The 13014-nt window shown below is 41.8% G+C and overlaps 1 protein-coding gene across 1 annotated transcript in view; it reads left to right on the top strand.

Moving 5' to 3' along the window:
- gkt (tyrosyl-DNA phosphodiesterase glaikit) overlaps nt 1–13014 on the top strand; it is a 42437-nt gene that overhangs the window by 27335 nt on the left and 2088 nt on the right. Inside the window, exons 15-16 of the transcript XR_011225280.1 lie at nt 4302–4465; nt 5713–5811. The gene's annotated coding sequence lies outside the window, so the exon portion shown is untranslated. The remainder of the gene's footprint in view (nt 1–4301; nt 4466–5712; nt 5812–13014) is intronic.

Genomic DNA, 13014 nt, shown 5'->3' with positions numbered 1-13014 from the left:
GGGGCTATTCATTACCTGCAGCCACCTGCGATACATATCAATATCCTAGCCTAATTCTGGCAATTACAATGTCACACTGTCATTGTGACACTAGTGGAAGTTTTATGCTGTCCGTTCATATAATTCTCGATTCTAAACATGTTTACTTAGTTTAGTTCATTAATTATGCACCCCATATATCATCTTGTGGGCGGTAGTGGAAAAAGTTACAGAGGCACGTAAACATGTCATAGCTCTTTATACTCTTGCTTTCTGGCTTTTGTGTGTCAGTGACTGCTCTTCTGTCTTCCCTAATTTCCTAAAATATTGTGGCTTTGACAGAAGAGATTGGAATGCCCATATCCCACTCAACTTCAGGCTTATCACATTCAGTTTTAGCTGCCTTGTTTGTGTCATCATGCTGGACAACACCTATATGAGAAGGTATCCATACAAATGAGACTTTGAAACTCCTACTGTTTGCAATAATAATGTTGTTTATAATGGAAGTTATAACTACAACCTTTTGAAGATCAATGCTAATTTTATCTAGATAATGTAATAAACGAAAGTTTTCTATGTCAACAGAAAGGCAGAAATATAAACTACACTTTAAATACTTGTCATAAATATAACTGAAGTGAAAGCGAAGATATATGCATTTGATACTGTACAGTTTCTTGATGGCTTGCTCTAAGAGTGTGAAGCCCTTCACACCAGCCTATAAATTGTGTAATTTATTTCCATATATGCTAATTCACCTTAAAATCTATATGTCAGAAGGAAGGAAGATGTAGACGTTAATGTGACAACATTTCAAGAAATATCTCTCTCTTTAAAGTTAAATAATACAATCCTATCTCCGGTGTCCGGACACATGAAAGCTACTTAGGTATCAGTGGCCAGCCAGGTGGAGATCACAGGCTGTACAATACTGATAAATTATGTAATTCACAGAGATACGTTGATAAATATTAATGTTTTATATTTTATTAAAAATACAGATATATACTTTGTTTCATACGTTAAATGTAACAATATTTCAGTATATATTATATAAGCATAGTATATATAATTCAGTATATACAATATATAATAAGAGTGTCAGACCACGGAGGAAGAATTGAAACAGGAATTTCCTTTAGTACTTTCTTATATTAATACATCTTCAGAGCGAACCATTCCTTCTGAAGATGTATTAATATACGAAAGTACTTAGAGCATTCTATTGTGGTTTTAATATTGAACAATTATACATATACGAAACAGACAAATCTGGTGTCCGAAATAGTAAAAATATTAGTGTGCGATGTGATCAATGTAAGGGGGATATTGGGTGTGCCTCGTATCCCCTACAACAACAAGAAGTTCGAGAACGATGAGGCCGCCACCTACTAGCTTCAGGATGTCGTCGAATCTAAATCAACAATATACTACCGCCGCTACTTTCTCGGAAACGTAAGTACCTGCCGCTTTACTTCTCTCACCCTGCCTAGCCTGGCCTGGCCTGACCTGGCCTAGCCAGACCTGACCAGACCCGACCTGGCCTAGCCTTACCTAGCCTAGTCTGACCTGGCCTAGTCTGACCTGACCTGGCCTAGCCTTACCCAACACTAATCACCACACGTGACAGCCCAAACGAATCGCAAATAAGTACACGTAACAAGTCATATGCCCGGACACTCTTTCACCTTGGGGACTGAGTGGTAACTATTGTATAGAAGAGCCGGCTCCCTGAGAGTGGTAAGAGGGCGTGATAAGAGGCTAACGTGTGGTCTTGAAGGAAGTCGATAAAGCAGACAATTTTCAAAAGGAAGGGCAGCATAACGAGCAGACAGGAATGGACAGACAGTCGGTTATCCCATAATGTGTAATACGCCCCGCACAGCATGGGTGGAGTGGGGGGGGGGGGTTGTAGCAGGGCACAGTATGGTGATGATGCGGGTGAAGTACACACCCACTGAATTCCTGCCATCAATAATTGTTTTCATAACCATTAGAACAATGGCATCCCTCCAGCCACCATCCTTCCACTGACCCCCTCCTCTGGTCCTCCACCTCAGACAATAACCCCCCACACCCCCTCTCCCTTCCAGACATCAGCATGTCAAAATCAGTACCATAATGTGTTTAAACTATTTAAACTAAGTCATTGTGTATCTCAAGGTATCTTAATTCATTTGAAAGTGTACATGTGCATTCGTTCATATACTCGCCTAATTGTGTTTGCTGGGGTTGAGCTCTGGCTCTTTAGTTCCACCTCTCAACCGTCAATCAACAGGTGTACAGGTTTCTGAGCCTATTGGGCTCTTATCATATCTACACTTGAACCTGTGTATGGAGTCAGCCTCCACCACATCACTTACTAATGCATTCCATTAGATATAATCATATATGATTACACATAATCATAATCATTCTATACACATAATCATATATGTGTACGTCAACGTATACATACATGCGTATATATACCTCATATTAAAATACTGATAAACGAATGACCATGAACAAATTAATTTATAATTGTAGCATTATATATAATTTTAATAGACTAATTACGTGTTTATACATTTGAATGGTCCAAACAGGTGGCCAGCCTTGGACATATACACTTCTGGTAGGCACAATGACCTCATGTTAGACCCTTGATAGATTATGTGAGAGAGAGAGAGAGCTGGGGCAGGGAGGTGCGTGCCCCAGGAAGATAATCCATGCCCATGCCCCGCCTCGAGGTCAGTTCTCGAGTCACACCAAGAATAACAATCGAGCAAGTTGTCCTGACCAGGATGTGGCATATTAGGGAGGGTTGAGGAATAGGAAGCCTGTCTGATAGGGCTCTTGGCAAGCAGCTCTCCCTCAGTCTACCTATCTATATGGAAGAAATGTATCTAGGCCCTCCTCCCCCACCTTTCTTCATTTCCTCCCTCCTTCCCTCCCCCTCACTGGTGAGAGAGTAGGAGTGTGAGAGTGGTTAGAGAACTCGTAGTTCTCACGCTCATGAAATTGTCTGGGACCCTGGAGGAGTAGAGCGGAGGGGGGGTGAAAGTAGGTGACGATGGTGGAGTAGAGGGGAGCATTATATGCAGTGAACGTAGGTGTCTATGGAAGAGTACATCATAGAGGAGGGTGAAAGGAAGGTGACGATGGAGGAGGTGAAGGGAGGGGGTGTGAAGGTAGGTGATGATGGAGGAGTAGAGGGGAGGAGGGGGGCAAAGGTAGGTGTCTATGGAAGAGTACATCATAGAGGGGGGTGAAGGTAGGTGGCGATGGAGTAGAGCAAAAGGGGTGGGGGTTGAAAGTAATCCTGAGTTTAATTTTTTAGTTATATATAGTGACACCTCGGCTTACGAATGAATATTTATGAACTTTTCGGGTTACGAGCCAAATTTCTTCGAAAAATTTGAATCGGGTTACAAACTTTGCCTCGGGAAAGGAGTTTGTTGATATACGTATGGGCTGACCTAGCGCGTGGTGGCATGGTGATCGCGCCTCAGTTTACCAGTGTCTCCTGCCTAGTAAGTATCACGCCTGAATTCTTTGTAAAGCATTACATTTGTTTTGGGATTTTTGGCTATTTGAACATAAAATTTGCTATGATATATCTTGCCATGAGTCCCAAGAAAGCCAGTGGTAAGGTTCAAGCCAAGAAAACACATGTGAGAATGACCATAGAGGAAAAACAAGAGAGCATTCATAAACATCAAAATGGTGCACAGGTTGTTGAACTAGCTAGGCAGTACAACAAATCTATGTCAACAATCTGCACTGTACTTGCTAAGAAAAAGGACATTATGAACATTAAAGTGGCAAAAGGCATATCAACAATCCCGAAACAAAGAACACAAACACTTGAGGATGTTAAAAAGTTTTTATTAATTTGGATACACAACAAGGAGTTAGCAGGTGATAGCATTTCAGAGGCCATCATTTGTGAGAAACCAAGGCATTTGCATGAAGACCTTTTAAAGAAAACCCCTGGAACGAGGGGGAAAAAGATGAATCAAGTTTGAAAATGTGAAAAGTTTGTGTGACAATAGAGCCTCGTGGAAAACTTTTGCTGTGGTCATTACCTGGTGGAATGCACCCAGGATGGAGTATCAGGGCTATACATCTTTTAAATCATAAAAGTAATAAACATTTCCCATCAACCTTACAAACCATAATAACCTATTTTCATGTATTTCCCCCATGTGCATTTAACAAAGTTACTAAATTGCCTTTATCATTCTGTAAAATTTAAATTACAGTATACTGTATATAATTTTGTTAGTATAAATGGACTGAATATTCTGAAATCACTATTAATTTTACAATTTCAGATTCAAAGGTGGTCTGGACACCCAATTTGGTCAGACAGGTGAAGAGAGCATTTAGGATAGTTCGAAGAGATGAAGATGGTCACAATTGTGTTTGAAGAGGCAAACGCCCCCCTTTACTCCTGACATTATGTTCAGCCTATTGACCCCTGCACACCTAACACAAGGTAGGTTGAAAACTCCTCCTTCATGTCATTGGTTCATTAGCCAGAAACTTAGGGCCCATGCAGGAATATCCCTAAAAAAAAAAAAGTGGCCCCAACAATGCATCCTCCAAGTCTGGAGGATGAGCAGGAGCATTGTCGAGAAGCAGGCCCTTTAGTGTCAAACTTTTCTCTTGCAGATATTTTTTGATGGCAGGGCAAACCACTGTACATCACAGTTTTTCTGCACGTTATATATTTTTTAAAACTCTTGGATTTTCGGAATGATACACGAGCAAGGGTTTAATTTAAAAATCGCCACACAGCACAAGAGTTAGCCTATCCTGACACAAGTTAGCCCAAGTTAGCTTGTGTCCGGGCAGTGACGTCTCCTCTTGGGTAATGTATGTCCTCTTCGGCAATTTTTTCCAGAATAGCCATGTCTCCTCACAATTAAACACTTGTTGTGGAATATATCCATCAATACAGTATCTACAAAATCTTTAAAATCACGAACAAATCTTTCAGCCCCTACTTCGTCTGAGCTGGCACCCTCACCATGCCTCACAACACTATGAATACCACGTCTTTTTTCAAAATTTCTCAAACCATCCCCTACTCACCTTAAACTCTTTCGTATCTGCAAAACTCGTTCTAGGGGTTTTCTTTATAAGATCGTGCATGAAGATTTCATTGTTGACCAAACCACACACTGGAAATTGAATAGACGACGACATTTCGATCCGTCCTGGACCATTATAAAGTCGATTGTGATGAGATGAGGGAAGCAAGAGCATTAAGTAGGCAAGAGAGAGAGGTGAGGAGATGGCAAGTATGTAGGTATGTACATGAATAAAACATGTACATACTTGTACATAACGTGTGTAAATAGTGTAATAAACACAATAACAGTATTTTGGGAGGAGGAATGTTGACGAGTAATGTGTTGGAGGAGGGAGGGAGGACTGGCAGGGTGTGGCTGCTCACTCATGTTTTTTGGGCTCACCATACCAACATAGTGGATCGTTATGGTGAATACATACGTAGATGGGTATATACAATGTGTGTATATAGTGTAATAACAGCAAAAACACTGTTTGATTGTAGAATATGTCGCATATATGAGGCCCATAATTTTGAGCATAGCGATGTTCTATACTTTGAATTATATAAATTCCACAAATTACACACTTTTAAATAATATTACAGCAAAAAAAAAAGAAGAAATGAATGAGAAACTTCAAAATAATTGCGCAACATTTTATTCGCAGCAACTGCCGTCGCTCGGGGTGGCGGGGCCGACAGACCCCCATCGCTCCAACGCTCAGCGCCCATAATTTGCTCAACTTCCCAGTTCCATCGCAGCTAAAGTAAGTCACATACAATATTTTTTGTTTAGTTTCCCCGTGATCAGACTCTGCATTTTAACAATATAAGAAGAGAAAAAATTTTTTTGGAAAGAATTTATTTCTTGTGCACCAGGGTGTTATTTGGAGACAGAGCAGTTCAGTGGTTAACTACTAAATTTTTTTTTTCTCCCACACACGCACCCCCCTAGGAAGCAGCCTGTAACAGCTAACTCCCAGATACCTATTTACTGTTAGGTAACAGGGGTCATCCCCTTTTGTACAAAGAATCTGCTAAAGCGTTTAGGGCTAATCTTTGACACTCGTTTGTCTTTGTCGCCCCATATTTTTTACGTCCCAGTTGAATGCTCTAAGGCCCTTAACTAACTTTAGGTCATGTCCCATACTTCTTGGGGAGCTAATCGACACTGCTCCTCTCTTTACATTCCTCTCGTTCTGTCTAAACTCGATTATGGCCCTGTTTACTCGTCTGCTTCTCCTTCTACCCTTCACCATCTGGACACACTGCATCATACTGGGTTACGGCTCAGCTCTGGTACCTTTCCTTCGACACCTACCCTAAGCCTGTACGTTGAAACTGGCGTCCTGTTTCTACAGGATCGCCATGATCGCTACTGTCTTCTCCACCTTGCACGGTCCTTACAGCACCCTCACTCTTGCTTATGTCATGCCTTGACCTTTACCCATCCTGTGGTTCCTGTTCCCCTTCACCACCTATCTCTTTCTGTACGGATGTCTCTCTTACAAAATGCTCTTTCAGTTTGTGTTACCAATACTGTATTTCCCCTCGTGTCATTCCGTCTTTGCCCCTATGGAGTTGTCCCCGTTCCTAAATTCTGTAAGCCTTGACCCACATGACTAAAACTTTTACCCCTCCTACAGTTCTAAATCACCTTTTCCTTGAACACTTTTCTTCACACTTCCACTCTATTTCCGTCTTCACCAATGGGTCTTAAGTCTGCAGACGGTGTAGGCTACTCTGTTGTTTTTCCTGACTGCACCTTTGCGTCTCCTGCCTCCGGAGACTAGCATCTTCATGGCAGAACTTTATGCTATTCTCTATGCTCTTCATCAACTCTTTTCTCGCTGTCAATCCTCCTCTGTGTTTGTAGTTGACACTTGCAGTGCCCTCATGGCTCTAGAATCCTTTAATCCAGTCCATCCTTTGGTAGTTGAAATTCAACATTGGCTGTTTCTTATCTCCAGTAGATTTAAGACAGTGGAATTTCGCTGGATTCCCACCCATATTGGTGTGTTCTTAAATGAGCGTGCGGACACTGCCGCTAAGGAAGCTATCCGCACCTGTCCCATCTCCCGTAAAGGTATTCCTTATTATGACTTTTACCCAGTTATTCATTTCCCCATTCTTGCCCGTTGTCAGGGTTGTTGGTCTTCTGTTACTGGTAACAAATTGCGTGCTCTTAAGAGTAGTGTGTTCCTGTGGCCTTCCTCCTACCACCGTAACCGGTGGTGGGAAACGGCTCTGGCGAGGTTGTATATTGGTCATACACGTTTAACTCACGGGCACTTAATGGAGCGCTGCCCTGCTTCTTATTGTCCAAACCGTTGTCTCTACATGTCCTGACTTCCAGGACTTACGTGTCTTGCTTCCCGACCATCCCTCACTGTCAATTGTCCCTCGATAAAATTCTTGGTAAATTCAATACCTTTGATATTGTTCGCCGTATGCGTTTTTGTTCTTGTATTGGCGACGTTAGTGATATTTAGCGCACTATGATTATCCCACACATTTGATGGTTTGATAATTACTGTACTGTACAGTACTTTGGTTTGGAATATATCAAATAAAGTTGTTTCATGTATTCAAATGTGTGAGAAAATCCACTGGGGCCGTGAGATGAAGCGAACCTGTAACAAAGGCATTGCCAGTTGCATACTCTACCACCACTGATGGTAAAAGTCTTACAACTGGATATCTTGTGTGACGGGTTATGGTATCACAGCTATACTGAACCAAGATGGTATGGCTCTCCCTCACATAAATGAAAGAAATGCTGCTATTGGCCTTGCAGTGTGTAAGTTGCAGGTGGAAACAAATGAAAATTATCAAATAAATAATTAAACAATTTACTGAAATAGTAATGAACAAAAATAACACATGACAATACTTGACTATCATGTAATGCAAAGGTGAACAAGTTAGTATGACCTTAAATGCAAAAAATAAACTATAAGCAATGAATAAAAGTATGAAGATATACTGGTGTTCTGAAGACAGCTACCATACCACCATGGCATCAGTCACACGACGTTGGCTGGAAGTGGACGACGGGTTAGAGACACCAAGGTGATCCTAGAGCACTAAGGGAGAGATTGCCTCTCCAGGGAGGCAGCACTCTTTATATAGTCCGGCGGTGATGACTCATCCAGTGTCAACACGAGGTGGACATCTGGTCAACTAGCAAACTGCTCGTTGTGGCTGGCGGTGCCTTTGTGTTGAGCTGTACCACTGTCAGTTGAAGGCGGCTAACTGCTTGTTTGTGGGGACAAACTGCCAGTTAGCAGTGGCGCCCGGCTTGCCTCTGAGTCGTACCAGGCCGTGCCAGGCCCTGGGGGGGTATGGAGAGGTGGCAGGACTGATGACTCTTCTGGGCTGGTGTAGATGTATACTTCCAGTGCAGAGGCATTGAAGGTGAAGGGAAAAGGCAGTTCCACTGCTATGCAGGGGATTCACGTGACACTTGTGAAGCCACAGAAAGTCTGGAGGCCCTACTGAAGCCAGTCCAAGTATTAAATAAAACCCCTGAAGTACGCCGGTGAAGGGTAAAGTGAAGGGTGAAGCAAGACCGTATGCCCCAACTTCAGGCACACACAGAAAATCACGTTTTGGTCCCGCCTCTCAACTGTGTATTTGAAGTTGGGGCGTATGGTGTTGAACTGCTTCAGCCTTCACCTGAGTGCTTGTAGGTCTTACGTAAGACGTTGACTCAAGGAGGGGCCTCAAAACTTGCTGTGATTTATGGGGAAATCTGGTTGTAAGACTTTTACAAAGTCAGTAATATACTGTGGTAGAGTATGCAGCTGCCAGTGCCTTGGGCAAGGGTTTATGTCGCCTCACAGCTGCAGTGGATTTTCTGCTTGGTGTATATCAGGTTGTGATTTTGTGTGTGTACCGTATTGTTATGATAGCCGTCTGATAAGTCCTTTCTGGCCTCAAGAGTCATTTTTACCCACCTAGAAAGATTGCAGATGGCCAAAGCAGTTATTTAAGTTAAGAAGGGACAAGTCTTAAACAGAATTTTGCATAATATTTGACTGTAAAGGGGTAAATTGAGGTAGATTGAAAAACAAAATGGTGAACCGGGCAGGCGGTACTCACAATTAGGCGAGTACACTCGGGAACTTTTAAAGTGCAACCAAACATGCTTTAGGCTCTCACAACAAGAGGTGAGTGGTGGTGGCTCAGGTGCTCAGCCAATCAGAGCACCTAAGGAGGGAGGGCAGGAGTGAGAGGGGGGTGGTATGTGGAAGTTTGGTGACAGTTGTGTAGTTTGTTCATCTTCATTGTAAGTTTCATGGCTTGGTGTGCATTTCCCTAGTAAATTTAATTAGGGAAAAATTCAGGTGTTTGATTTTTTAAATCAACTTTTTAAATGTTGAGTTGTTAAAGCCTCAAAGTGCATGGAGTTGGTTTGGGAGTATGGCATCCTCATGCTGTTGCGTGCTCGCGTGAGGTAGCAAAGGTGATGTAAAGTTGTGGGGTGTACATGCTTGGGACGTCCTCTCTCGGGATGGCTGGTGTTAGACCTGTGTGTTTGTCGGTTGTTGAAAAGCCGTCATCCTTTGCTGTTGTGGTATTGATTTTACATTGTTCATCTTGTAATTAATACTGTAGTGCGATATCTAGGGCTACCATTTGTAGGTTTAAAATGTCTAATACAAACAGTTGTCCAATGAGTTTTAATAGGAAATATCATCCACCAAGCACCATTGTACAATTATATTAATTGATAGTATATGGATTGTGCAGAACTGCTTAGAATGATCTTTAACACTTGGCTATATTGGTCATGTCAAATACCTGCACGGTGAATGCTCAAAGACCCTTTCTTTATTCACTGTTGTCACATACCTCATGGGGGTATGGATAGGCAAACACTCATTCGGTTAAACTTGCCTTGTAGTACTTTCAGAGCTCAGTAATTTGGAATCTGGTTAGCACTTTCCAAATAAATTGACCTTTAAAGTGAATTCCTATTTAGGTTTAAAACATTATACCGAATGAGAAACTCGGATTATATAGCCGAACACCAGAAATGTTGTTATTCAATTTGGTTGCCTAAAGCACATTCAAGGACTACACATTACATGGCATTCCAGGATTCCTCTATACCTTGCCTTATGCTGTAAACATTGCCACAACCCTGTGTTTTATTGATTTAAATGGCCACAGGGAGGCATACAACACTGCAGATTATGATGTCATTAGTTATCCACTGTGCTGACAAGTGGGCTGACTGATGTTCGTTGACACCTGTATCGTGCTTCAATTTAATCGCCAGGAGATCACCCTCTCACTAGACTCGTCTGTAGGAAGTACAGTATAGTATCTCAAATTACCTTGGATCATAAATAGCATAAGACTTGGGGGAAGGAGAAGGTTGCAGTGTTTGTCATGGCTCTCAGTTGTTCCTGGTATTAGGCAATTTAGTTCTGGAATCATTTTTGTTGGCCAATGTTAAACTTTTTCGAAAGTAGATGTTTTTCTGAAAGGGAGGGGGGGGGGGACCTCTATGCTTGGATACAGTAATCTAAGTGAATACTTAGACTTATACAGTAGAATAACTACCTTCTTTTCCTTAGTCAAAAAGGTTGCTTGTTTATTTCTAGGGACTTGTATGTTCTTTTATTTTTAACTGCAGCAACTTTCAGTGAATGATAGATTCTTACTGAAAGGACCTTTACTTCATTGTTGTTGCTCTATGGTCATCTCATTGTGTACAGGGATTCCGCGAAGCTTTTGGGGTTAGTCTTTGACACTCGTTTGTCTTGGTCAGCCCATATCTCTTGCCTCCGAGTTGAATGCTCTAAGGCCCTTAACCTCCTTAAGGTTTTGTCCCATACTTCTTGGGGAGCGGATAGGCGCACGCTCCTCTATTTGCACTCCTCTCTTGTCCTGTCTAAACTCAATTATAGTTGCCCTGCATACTCTTCTGCTTCTCCTTCTACTCTTCTGCTTCTCCTTCTACTCTTCGCCATCTTGATGCTTTGCACCATACTGGGTTGCGTCTCGGCTCTGGTGGCTTTCGTTCGACTCCCGCCCTTAGTTTGTATGTTGACACTGGCTTTCTCTCTCTTCAGGACTGCCGTGATCGCTACTGTCTTCGCTATCTTCTTGCGCGGTCCTTCCAACATCCTTCCTCTCGCCTCTGTCGTGCATTGACTTTTCCTCCTCCTGTGGTTCCTGTTCCTCTTCATTGTCTCCCACTTTCTGTCCAGTTATCTCGCTTACAGGATTCTCTTTCTGTTCATATTTCTAATGTTTCTCCTCGTATTGTTCCTTCATTACCTCCGTGGAGAGTCCCCGTTCCCAAGTTTTCTACGTCCTTGACTTGTATTACTAAAGCCTTTACCCCTCCTACAATTCTGAAAAGCCTCTTCCTTGAGCACTTTTCTTCACACTCCCACTCTATTTCCATCTTCCCTGATGGGTCTAAGTCTGCGGATGGTGTGGGCTACTCTGTTGTTTTTCCTGACCGTACTTACATGTGTCGCCTCCCTTCGGAGGCTAGCGTCTTTACGGCAGAACTTTATGCTATTCTCTATGCTCTTTGTCTCTTGCTTTCTCATTCTCATTCCTCCTTTGTGGTTGTACAGTATCCACTCAATTTAACGGCCTCTTTTATACCGATCTGCTGGTATTAACGACCGGTTTGGGAGCCCAGTAGCTAGAGCCTGCTATACCGGTCTGCGGTCGATATTACCGACAGTCGGTATTGGGTTTGTTGTGGCATCAGCATCCCCTCACATGGCGACCAGGCCGCCACCGACCTGGATCGTCCAGAGTCATATATTACATCTTAATTTTCTTTTAAAATGATTCACTTTAATGAAGAAAATTGTAAATTATTATTAATAAAATATTTTGAAACAGTTTTTATTAAGCAAAAGTCTTTGTTTTCTTAATAAATACCTTTTATAGTATGTATAGGCACTAGGTATTTTTTTTCCCACGGTCCTAGTATGTACTCCGCCGGGCCATGTGTTCCCATTGTTTACCGTGAACTCGCGCGGCTAGCTTCAATTGTGAAGGATATTACTGTACTGTAATTGTGATCTTTTTAATTTACAAAATGCCAAAAGTTACCCAAAGGAAGCGCCTGACGGTTGCACAGAAGCTGGAGTTAATTAAGAAACTTGATAAAGGATATTCTCATGCACGACCAGCAGCAGAGTTTAACATCGGGAAAAGTACAGTAAGTGACATCAAGAAACAGAAGGATACTCTATTAAAATATGCCTGAAAATAAGTGTACATACAGTATGTACCCTGTATACAACATAAACAATATAAAACAAGCGCTGCAGAGGATGACGTAATCTTCACAGCTTCGTAATCTTCAGCTTCATTAAAAGTAAGTCAATTTACCAATTTTATTATAGTATTACAAGATATTAATTGTTTTTTTTCAACAAAAGCTACATATTAGTCTCTGCAAATGTATATTCTATCGTCAGCAGAGAAAAGGTGAGCTCAAAATATTTCGTCTTGGCTAGCTCTCAGTGACAAGGCTCGATCGCCATTGTTATGGCATGGCCGCCACAGCGTGTGTTGTAACATTAAAAGTCAGTCAATTTACCAATTTTATTATAGTATTACAAGATATTAGTTGTTTTTTTTCAACAAAAGCTACATATTAGTCTCTGCAAATGTATATTCTATCGTCAGCAGAGAAAAGGTGAGCTCAAAATATTTCGTCTTGGCTAGCTCTCAGTGACAAGGCTCGATCGCCATTGTTATGGCATGGCCGCCACAGCCTGTGTCGTAACATTAAAAATACATTACCTGCACTGTTCAGGGTAAATCAAAACACATCTCTAAAATTTTATTAAGACAATATTAACTCGCTGATTGATACATGAAATATTTTTCAATACAAAGGAATGAATCAATTTTTTCCCACCCATCTGGACTTGATCAGAGCGTGTTTACACATCATCCATGCAGCAGCCAGCAACTGGCTT

The sequence above is a fragment of the Procambarus clarkii genome, chromosome 82 (assembly GCF_040958095.1).
Source record: "Procambarus clarkii isolate CNS0578487 chromosome 82, FALCON_Pclarkii_2.0, whole genome shotgun sequence".
Lineage (NCBI taxonomy): Eukaryota > Metazoa > Arthropoda > Malacostraca > Decapoda > Cambaridae > Procambarus > Procambarus clarkii.
The sequence above is the reverse complement of the archived record's forward strand: the minus strand, read 5'-3'. Positions and strand labels throughout refer to the sequence as shown.